Here is a 12433-nt window from a genome sequence, read left to right as displayed (position 1 = left end):
ATCAAATGCAGCGAATTGACGATGAGAACGTACTGTTGTACTCATTCGAGGACAACGTGGTCTACAATGCTAAAATTGACAAACAATTCAACAAGATCATTGTCCAGTCTGTGAATCACAAGTTGTCTGACATGGAGAAACGAGCTATCTTTGATAATCCATTTGGATATGAGCCAGTATCACCCTATCGTATCCGCTACCAGAGATCACAGGTTGGCGATGCACAAATCGTGAATATAACTGGTGATCTTGGAACTAGCATCAACGAAATGAAGAATGCTGCTGATGCCATAACGGTTGCAGCTCAACAGATGGGAGATAGTATCAACACAGTTACTCAACAGAATGCAGCGATTATCAATGATTTTGCTGGCTTGCGAGATAATGTGACAGCACAAGGTGATCCAGAGCGAACATTCCTGTTGTGGAATGATGATAATACTACGGTATATGTTCGTGGTGTGACAAAGAAAGTGAAACGAGATACTCAGGCATACGAGGATTTGGTATCTGCAGGCCGTGTTGAACGTGGTCGATGGATGGTCAAACCCGAAGTACAACCTGTGAATGTGACGAATGAAATCGTACAACAGATGGATGTGTCGTCCATTATCAACAAGTTGGATGAAGTGATTACTGTGATGAACAGCTTCGATATCCAGGTGAACCTTGGCAATATTTATAATGCAATAGCTTATGTAGCACAACGAATCAATTTCCTGGAAGATAAGGACAAGGGTTATCCTAAGATGTTAGAATTGTTGGGAAGGTGTACAAACAAAATTGACAAATACGAACGATGGAATCAAGTCGTTGAGTGATAAGTATGCTGAAGTGGCAACAAGCATTGCAACAGGAGATGACAATTTGATCCAGAAAATTGGTGACTTGGTAAATCAACAGAAGGCTGTGATTGAGGAGAGTAATAGATATCTGCAAGGAGTCGAAGCTCGTCTCCAAGGAATTGAAAACAAACCTGATCCTCCTGCAATTGCTGATATCCAAGCATTGATTCCAACCCAAAGTGAAATGCGAATTGATGGATTGACAGAGTTCATGAAGGCGCAGTACAATGATTTCTTGAAACAGTGGCTAGAGCGAAACAGCTTCATTCAGCAATTTGTATCTGGTGAGTTGGCAAAAGCATATGATGAAATCAACAAACGGTTGGTTGAATCATTCAATACATTCACACCTCTGATTCAAAACGTGTCCAATGAATTGCAGACTACGAATCAGAATCTGATAGCTCTTGGTAATGCGGTTGCAGAAGAGGGAAAGGCAACTAGGAAACAACTATTGGATGGTACGAATGCTCTGGGCAACCAATATGAACAAGGACAAGCTCAAACAACCAAGTTAATCAAAGATTCTACGGGTGCAATTGTTGATCAACTCACTGACAATCAGACTCAAACTAACAGCCTGTTGACAAATGTTGGTAATGCAGTTGTTGATGGACATGCTCAAACTGGTCAGCTGATTACTACAATGAGTAATCATTTTGCTGATACTCAGCTGTCCCGGGAACAATTATATCAACAATTGTATCAGCAGAATATGAGAGGAATCCAGAACTTAATGGATGCCATTTGGCAATCATATGAATATTTCCGGAATCAGCCACAAATTCAACCTGTGATTGTACTGGACGGTCGTCAATCTGAAAGTGTAAATGCTAGTTTCACACCTCAAGCAATCGATCAAGTGAATCGAGCTGCAGCCTTGATTGACGCGTATGAAAGTACAGATTCTAATTCCACCAAGGAAAGTTGGGAAAGCGATGATACTCGCGAAGATTTCATTGCTTTCTCAAGTTTGCTTGCTCGCAATTTCAACAATTCTGTTTTCGCTCAATTTGCAAATGACCTTGGATTCTCACGTCTCTTCAGGGCTTATCGTGAACGAAATGAAGATACCGAACTGATGAGTTTCTTCATACGAGTAGCTAATAGTAAGGATCTAACTCCTGATTATTTGGACTACATGAAAAACAAGATCAAACGGTTTGCTGTCAATGTAGATCAACAATTCGAGCAATATCTGCAAAATACGTACAACACGATCAAGGATATGTTCATTACACAAGGTTTCAATGGCTAATGAATATATCTTTGATCTTCTTTTCACTTTGATCTCATAAATGGCAATTCCATTCACTGTTGATATATCTGCTTTCTATGGCGAACCCGATTTCCGAGAACAGGATAGTGGAACGATTGTGGATCGACGCAAGACATTGAATCTACACAAGGAACTCGAAGCACCAGTGCAATCAAAGCGATCACGAAAGCGAACACCAAAACGAGCTAGTAAGACGAAAACAGCTGGTGCTATTGCTTTCAATGGGGCGACCAAGGACACCGGTGGAGCCATTGCTTTCAATGGGGCGACCAAGGACATTAACTCAGGAGGAGGTTGTAAATCTAATGCTTCTGGTGGTGCCATTGGCTTCTCTTCGGACACAGGTGGCGCACTGGCATTCAATGAAGCGCAATTGATGAACGAGCTGACCGGACTTAAGAAGGGCGGAGCACTTGGTACTCTCGCTGCCACGGTCATCCCAGCGCTCATTCAGATGGCTCCACAGATCATCTCGAGTCTCAAGAGTTTGATTAGTGGTAAGGAGGGAGGTGCACTGAAATTCGGAGGAGCTTCTGCTGTGTTCCTCAATGGAATCAACCCTGGCGATTATGACGACGTGTTGAAGACCATGAAAGCCATCGAACGACAAAGTAAAAACATCGAAGTCCGAGGTGGTGCCTTGTACGCCGGTTCAAGTCGTGTTGGCACGTTCTTCAAGAATGCTTGGAACAAGATCAAAGGTTGGTACGACAACAATGCCGAGAAGTTGAAACCCATCACCGATATCCTGGTGAATGCTGGCACGAATGCTGCGAATAACGCGATCAACAAGGGTGTGAACTATGTGTCCCAGAAGACCGGATCGGACACTGTGAAACAGATCGCGAATGTGATAGGCGACATGGCCAAAGACACGGTAAGCGATGTGGCAAACCAGATTCAGGGCAAAGATGCGAAGGCATCTGGTGCTGGTTACGATATTTCTGACCTGGACAACGAGACACAAGCAATTGAAGTCCCGACGAAAAAAAAGAATCGCATCCTCACAGCCCTTCCACAGAACGAGAACAAGATGCACGAGTCAGTGATTCGAAGGAGAGTGTACTGAAGAGGTTATATAAGCACGGCTACATGAATGTGGATGCTGAACCAATGACTTTCGATGAAGTTCGAAAACTGGCCAAGCAACTCGAGATACCCGACTTCGATGTGATGGAATTGGACAAGTACAAGTCCTTGGCAAAGAAGTACAAAGAACCAGCGAATTGCATCATCTGGATACCCTTTGAAGACGGAGGGAAACTTGGTCACTTTGTTTCTTGCTTCCGTGAAGACGATGGCACGCTGAACTACCAGGACAGCTTTGGCGAGATGAATGACTTCCCATTGACAGGTACGAACCGTGTATTTCGTGTGAACAAAGTGAAATACCAGTCGATCTTTGCCAACAACTGTGGCTACCTGGCACTCCTTCACTTGTACACGCACGACGCTGTTGACCCGGCGATCCAGAGGTTGTGAGGAGATAACTACTTAAAAGAGTTCAATACATAAATACAAATAGAAATGAAATTCGAAGAGATTGACTTCTACGACTACAAGATTCGTATGTGCCTTGATAATGGTATTCGAATGTACCTTGTCTCTGATCTGCTTCGGCAGTACAACGAGAAGCACGGTACAAACAAGCGATTTGGTGAATACCTACAGAGTGAAGAAACCCAAGAAGTGATCAAACACCTGCTAAAAAGAGAAGATGGTAATCAAGATGACATTTCTAATGTGATTCAATATATTTCATTCTCTGATTCGGGTAGTACAAAAACGGGTTTCATTATTTGTGAGGAGTTACTTCATATGTTCCTCATGTGGCTCGATCCTGACTTCACCTGGAAGGTGCTTCATTTTCTCTCATTTTCGAAGGGTATGTAATGAGTGAGTATGGTTAATCTTTTTTACTTTGTCCATACCAATATCATAACTTATTAAAAGCCATTAATACACAAATACAAATACAAATAGAAATGAATTCCGTTCCTACTCTTTTCCATATTGACTTCTGCGATTACTACAAGATTCGCATAACAACCATGGATGGTACTAAGATGTACCTGGTCTCCGATCTGCTAAGACAGTACAACGAGAAGCACGGTACAAACAAACTATTCAAGAATTACCTACGAAACAAGCAAACAAAAGATCTATTTCGAAAATGGGGTGATAGGCTTCAAAAAGGACAAAACGGAAAGTGGAACATTCCTCGAGTGATTCAATACATCACAACCCCTAATTTCAATGGTGCAAACAAAGGCTACATCGTCTGCGAGGAACTTCTCCATGCTTGCCTCATGTGGGCAGATCCTGCTTTTGCTGCTGATGTAATCAAGGTTATCAAGGAAGAGAATGAAACCTTGAAATCAAAGTGTAAGGAATTGCAGAATCGGCACGTTCCAGATGAAGACAGTCAGCAATGGATGTACGTACTTGCATACAGGATCAATGAAAATAGTAGTGACGTAGAAATCTTTTCGAAATTTCGTTCGATGAAGTTTGAGAATGATTTAATGAGGGAATTATTAAAAGAAAAGCTCATGGTTCTATTTAACATCAAATATATACCGAACGGTTACACATTTCGTGATGATGCACACGAAGTTCTTGAATCAATTTGCGAGAAGTATACCGGATCAAAACAGCGTAAGAATTATTACACGTTTCCACTTTTAATCTGGAATACTAAAAAGGATCAAATAATGGATTCTATTCAAGATCAGTTGAATCATCTGCGTATTAACCTTGGTTGGAGAAGTGACTTGGATGAAGGAAAGACAAAGTAAACATGATCGTCCCTATTTTCACTTTGGCCATCATTGTTTACGCCAGTCCATACCTCGATCGTAGTCCTTTGCCTTTCTTCGACGGCTTGGTCACTTCGCTCGTGTAGTGGGAGGATGCTTTGCCTCCCCCTACCTCCCAGTTCTGCGTTCCATCTCTCGGTTTCTGTACGAACTGGAATTCCTTGGTGTTGATGGCTTTGCTGTAGTCCTGTGGTTTGATTTCAACGGCTTCTTTGATGTCCAAGAGATTGTACGTGCGACTCTTATTCACTTTGGTTTGCGTGGTCTGCTTCGTGCATGGGGAAGCGTAGCTTCCCCGGGGAGCTTCGCTCCCCCTGCGTCCTAGTTCTTCTTCGAGTTGCTGTACTTGTCGTTGCTTCTCTTCCACTTCTTTGCGTTTTCGTTCATCACTCAATGCCTTCGGTAACTTCGATCGCATCTTGTTGATCGCCTGTTGTTTGCTACTCAGCTCGTATGGGACGTACTCGACCAGCGAATCGTCATCCAGGTAGTACCATCGTGTGTGCATGCCCATCTGGATATCACGAAGTACCTCGGATAGATTACTCGGTGGTGGTATTTTCATTTTGCGCCACAAATCCTCTCGTCCAAGGATGTCGTAGTACAAGAAGATTCGAGTGGCATTATCGATGATCTTGTTGCTCAATCGAGAGAATCCTTGGAAGGCAATGAAGCAACTGGTCTTCCGATGTCGACTCATGCATGCCATGGTGTCCATGAAGTTCACCACCCAGTGATCGTTCGGCTTCGTGTACAAGTCGTCGAAGATGTAGATGGAGGGGTATGTGGTGTCATTGTAGATGGCCACACTTGATCCATCGTCATTCAATTGTTTGTACGCGACGTCCTCGCTATCCGTGAATTCAGGACGTACCTCGTTGTCCGTGTTGATCCATTGCGTCTTGATGCCTGCTTTGTTGGCGACATGTTTGAGCACTTGTGGACACTTGTTTTCATAGCTCACCTTTCCCATGAAGAAGCAGATCTTGTCGAACGAGTGAGGTATCTCGTAGCACAACTGATTGATGAGGAACGACTTACCCGACTTGGAAGGAGCGATAATGAGCGTGAATTGATTGAGGAATGTGTCCTGACAATCAAGTTCCCAGTCGAACTTCATAATGCCCATGCTTTCCTTGTTTTGTCGAAGATCCTGCAATTGCTCGTCAATGGTTTGCTCTGGCTGGATATAGTCGGCTAGTTCTCTCAGTATTTTGGCATATTGCTTGCTCTTTTCTTCATCGGTCTCATTCTCCATCCGTTGTTTGATGGTATCCTGCATTATTTCGGCTTGATTGAGCGTATTTTCTGTTCTTCTCGTCAATCGTTTGTTATTATATGGACATCGATGGTTAAATCGTCTTATTCGATTCTTGATCGAGAGTAGTGTAGTGTCTATGTTGGGGATGTATGGACTATCTTCCATTTATTAGGGAGGAACTTCGTTGCCCCTATTTACTTTGGTTATCACGACATCCGCGATGCCCAAAGTGAAAAAGGAATCTATCACACATACCTCTTACAAGAAATCGCAATCGAAGACACTATTCATACTCTTGATCTTGATTTGAGTTGCTGTGAGAGATATGTACGAGTACTTCTTACCATCCTTACCCTCGAATTCATTGCTCGTACCAGTTACTACGATATCGATCGTTGCGTCCTTGTATTCACGAAGATCAGTACAGGGTACATTTCGTAGATCGATCTTGATCGGTTTCTTGTCGTTATTCACGATCTTCGTGCTCGGACTCAATTTCACTTTGAACTGGATCTCACCTTCGTATTCACTGTACGGCTGATTCTCTCTCTTCGTCTCATCGAGGATTCTTTTGAACTCTTCCGATTGCTCCTTGGGCAGTGTGATGGAGAAAGTGTTGAACAGTTTCTTCTTGTCTGTTTCGAACTTCGAGTTGTCACCCACGAAAACAATGGTAGCATCGGTGATCTTGCAAACATACTTCGCCGATTCGCCTTCTTTCTTGAATCCAGTCGAGGTGAGAGACACATTGGAAGCATTGGAAAGATCGAAAACCTGAATCTTGTTGCTCATATCTATTTATATTTATTTATTGAAATCTTTAAGTGATATTAGTTACCATACAAACCTGCGGCTCCCCTACGCTCCCACCGTGTTGGCACGGATCATGATGAGGTGCATCTGGATCGTCGCTGCAACATCCTCTTCCAACTCGATTTCGAACTGGATCTGATTCGATGCTCGCATCGGGAACCACTCGGCCAACGGGAAGGCGAAGATGCGGAACTGATTCAACCAGGTCTTGTACGTCAACAGCGTGTCGTACTCGTCGGAACGACTATTGCAAAGATAGTCCATCCATTCAAAGAACGTGTGATCAATTCCATCAGGTGTGTTCGTGTTGTCCACATTGATGATACGCTTCTGTTCACCAGCGATGTTCAATGAGATACGCTTGAATCGAATGTCCTTGAGAGTCGAGAAATCGCCATTGTCGTCCGTGAACATCATGAACATCATCTTGACGGGGAAGTTGACCAGCACACGATCATCGATGAATCCCTGTCCACTTGGAATGCGGAACGTCTTGGTCATGATCTGGTTCTTCACCAACTGAGTGTCTTCAGGATCGAAGGTCGAATCATCGCTCGTCTTGTAACTGTGATACCAAAGCGTGCATGTATCGAAGTATACACCGGTGAAAGCCGTGGCTGATGGAACAGCGTCCGGACTTGTAGCGGTATTGATTTTGCCAGCATCGATGTAGAAGTATGCATCGTCGTTCGTGGGATAGATCTGAGCATCCATCTGCGTGAGATTGATGAATCGTTCCTGAGAACAACCTTCGAAGATATCCGCAAAGTTCACATTGATCGTCGTGTACGCCGTGGTCGATCCAGGTGGCTGTACGAACTTGAGCATGTTGTAGAATAACTTCCCGCCATAAGGTCGACCCAGGATGGCCGCAGTTCTCGCGGTTTTATCGGTTGTATCGTAGTCACGGTCATCGTAGTAGATGTAGGACAGTTCCTTCAGTCCTTCGTTCACCACATTGTTGTGCTTGTTGTCCGTGAGTGCATTCAAGAGTGACCGGATCTGACCGATGTTCTCATTGTCTGCACTCAGAGGCAAGGACGCCAAGTTCTCACCGTTCCAATAGGTGTACGTGACCTTCGTGTTGTTCACAATGCCCGACATGTTCTTCTTCACCGGAACATAGATATCCTTCGACGAACTGCCTGCATTATTTGCCAACCCGGTGATCTTGAGCTTGAACGTCATTCGAGACTTGTACAGATTGAAGTACACGTCATCACCGGATGGTGCGATCGTCCAATTGATCACATCGGTCGACTTGATGTTATTGGTCTGATTGCTGAACACAATCTGCGATTCGTAGTTATGCACAGGAGGAATTGTAGTTGCCATTTACTATAGGGAGAAAAACTTTGTTTTTCTCCCCGGGGAAGTCTTCGACTTCCCCTTGCTATAGGGGAGAAAATAATTTCTCCACACCCTACTATAAATGTCAACCTCATCAGAGAAACTTGTATATCTCCAAAATGGAGTATTCAAACGCAAGGAGATGGCGACTGGTCTCCAGTACTACCACAATGGAGCATTCAAGACCTTCCCACTACCAAGTGGGAATGGCACCTTCGTGCTCAGCAATTACAACAACGACTTCACCTGGGTTGATGCGGGTGTCGTATTACCTGAGCAGCCTGAAGAGTTCACCACGCTCGATAACTCGTACTTCAAAGACAGCAACAGCCAGGCAATCACCATTGCCACCAGAGGAACGATTCCGTACTTTGTCAACAATAGCACATTCGGTGGGCTCGATCTGCCAGGTAGCGGCAAGTACTTGCTGAACATAGAGGAAGATGGTGAGCCTTCATTCTCGACAATCGATGCGACCACAATCAACACAGCATTAGGTCTCGGCAACACGTCGAACAAGTACGCGATTGCCAACTGGAATTCGACAACGAGCACTCGTAAAGATCTGATCCTACCTGATCAGTCCGGGACGTACATCTTGAAAGGAACGGAGGCTGGTGCTTTCGGAATTCAGTACACGTTCGACACATTGAACGCCTCAACACTCTTCAACGGCGCTCTTGGTGTGCAGTCGACGAACCTGTGTCTCATTGCTTACAAGGGCAATAGTGCATATGGTGTAACCGTACCTGCGATGGGTGTTTCTTCTGGCTACTTCGTCTTCAAGAACGAAGCGAATACTGAAGTACCCACGACGAGCATCCTTGACTCCGATGTAATCTATAAAGATATTCTTGGATGTACGAGTGAAGAACAATGTATCGTCATTAATGATAAAACAGGTGTGAGCAAATTGACCATTCCATCAAATCCAGGAACCTATTTGTTGAACGTATCTAGCAGTGGAGTATCCTTTTCGTCATCGCCTACCAAGTTCTCCAAGACGTTCACGTACTCTTGGTCTGGTAGTGGTCATAGCCTCGTACCCGAGACACTCGGATCAGCCAATTCGAACTTGACGGAAGATCTCACGTTATCTTCGAACAGCAAGTACCTGGTCACGATCGATTTGAGTCTCAAGTGTGGTAACTACGAAGAGGCACTCGTAGGCTTTAAAAGCACGCCGACCTTGGTAATCACTACGACTCGAGCAACATTGCTGAAGACAACACTTGACAACCCGACCCCAACAATGAACGTCTCTGGCACATCTATATTTTCACCGATAAAAGATGGTGGATTAGAGCTCGTTGTGTCACGCAGTGGTGATACAACCATCTCGCACTTATACTCGAACTTCCAAGTCACGATTGTAGAAATTTAGGGAAGCCAAAGAGGGGCGAAACTATATTTCTCTCCCGGGAGACCGATGGTCTCTCCAAAGTGAAATAAGGGCGACTTGGAAACCATAGCTTCCAGTCTTTTACTTTGGCGGTAATCGTTTACCCGATACACATTCGAGTTGATCAAATGCAACACCATCGATATCAATGGTAATTGTATCACCACCTAATGTCATCACACGATGACCTTCGATATCATAGATATTCTCATTGAAAGCACGGAGTTCAGCAATGTTTCGGGGAAGCTTCGCTTCCCCGGCGGGACTTTGTGGGAAGCCTTCCGAACTTCCCCCATACTTCACTATGTATTTATCATCATTACATGATTTCACAAGAAGATGTTGAAGATCAGGTGAATTTATCATCATATATGGAGGATTATACTCATTATGATAATTTGTACCTTTAGGGTCCTCAACAAATGAATTAATCATATCATGCACATATTTACGTGTGATATCAAGACGTTCATCATTCATCCAACAGTTCATTTCTATTTCTATTTATGTTTACATTATTTAAATGTTTTTTACCTTACCTTGATATCCGTCTCACCCAATGTAGGCGAGTGTACAGATATATCACTCCCACTATCATCACTACTCTCGTTCTTCTCGTTGTACACGCACAAGCAGTGACATCTGTCCTTGCATTTCGAATCAACCACCAGTTTGTGGTTCTTCCTTCCACTCATCCATTTCCATACACTTTTCAGCCATTGAATAAAGCGGTTCATTTATGAACGAGATCAAGGAATTAAGGAAACCAGCCAAGCGAAAAGGTGCAACTCGAGTAATCATCAGTTCATTCAAGAGAAACATATACTTCATCGATCTCATCGATTTCTCTTCCAAACAAGACAAATGGATTCAGGAAGTGTTGGGGTCACAGAAGTCCACAGGATTCCACAAGAATCGTGGATACAAGTATGTCCTTGTATGTATTGATGGATATTCGAAATACCTGATGGCTCGGCGACTGAAAAGCAAGAGTGCCACAGAAGTCACGCATGCGATGAAGGACATCATTCAAACATACGGTGCACCAAAGCATATTTGCTCTGATCGAGGCACCGAGTTCACCAATGCCATCTTTCGTACCAACATCTTGGACAAGTATGACATCACCATGTATCACATGGATTCAGCGAATAAGGCAGTACTAGCCGAACGAGCAATTCGAGATATCAAGGAAGACATCATGGTTCCATTCAATCAATCGAAAGGTGTGTGGTTCGACTTGATCGATGGTGCGGTTCGTAGACACAATGCAAGGAAGAACAGAGACACCGGATATACACCCAATGACATTTGGAACAACAACATCTTGTACACGGAGAAGACAGAACCATCCAACATGACAGCGAAGGACACAACACCTCAATTCGATGTAGGTGATTATGTTCGAGTGACACGAAGACCTCGCGTTCTGGAAAAGCGATCATTGACGAGCAAATGGTCTCAGGACTTGTATGAAGTTGTTGACATTGACGATCGATTCATGCCATTGATGTACGAAGTGAAGAATATGGAAAGCGGTAGCAAGCAGAAGTGCTATCATTGGGAACTCCTGGCCAGCAAATGTAAACCACAACCACCACCACCAGTCACGCGATCCAAGAGTCGAAAGGAACCGAATGCATTGCGAGAGGCAGCAAGGTCACATCGACCCATTACGAGGAGTCAGAAGAAAGGTGTTCGAAAACGATCGTGATGCTCTTCACACCACCTAGAAGCATGAGAGGGAGATTCGAAAACGTACGAAGGACAGGAGAGTTGTCCCCAACATTAACAACAGCATAACCAGTATGAGATACAAGACTATTCAATGTATCAATGTATGGTCTGTCTAGGATAGGCGTATTGTCAAACGTGACTAGCACTCGATAACCCTTTTCAACCACCGATTCGATTGACGTGCAATCGTTGAACATGTCGTCAGGAAGGTACGTTATGACAGTCGTGGTTATCAGGTATGATCCGGACGGCATAGGCGGCATACCATCACCACCCCACTCGCCATTGAATGATTCGGTAATTTCTGGTGTGTACTCGAAGACAAATGCTTCATTCGCTTTCACGATACAAGCCGCACTCCCCCACGAGTATTGAGGAACGCCATCCACTGTCTCTCGAATTAGCACATGATGACCGTCCTTCTCGGGCATATTGATGAGCATGTTGTCGAGCTTCTTGAACGTGTAGTTGTTTCCATTGCTGCTGAAAATGTACGACATTTACTTTTTACTTTGGATGATTTCGTTGATATGCACGAACGTACACACCCTTCAGACACGCACCATCATCGATGAACAGATCGGACAACTCGGGCGGCACTTCATCATCCACCACCTTGAAGACCACGCGTACATAGTAGTTGGAGAAGAAGTAAACAGCACGATTCTCAGTTACCACAGGCACCACATAGGGCTGAGCGTCATACGTCCTACAGAAAACGTTCAAAGGCACACCGAGCAGACCGTTGGATTTCAATTGAGGCAATAGATACTCCCATTCATCCTCGGTAAACAAAGGTGGGCGAGTTTCGTCCAACGTCATCTCCATGCAATCATAGTCGTGCAAGATCAAACCACAGTTCACATTTGCTTGCGGAGTGCAAACACTGAAACCGAATAGACGCTCGGAATTGATCGGATACTTGGT

The sequence above is a fragment of the Blastocystis hominis genome, assembly GCF_000151665.1.
Source record: "Blastocystis hominis, Singapore isolate B (sub-type 7) whole genome shotgun sequence assembly, scaffold_19".
NCBI lineage: Eukaryota > Bigyra > Opalinata > Blastocystidae > Blastocystis > Blastocystis hominis.
The sequence above is the reverse complement of the archived record's forward strand: the minus strand, read 5'-3'. Positions refer to the sequence as shown.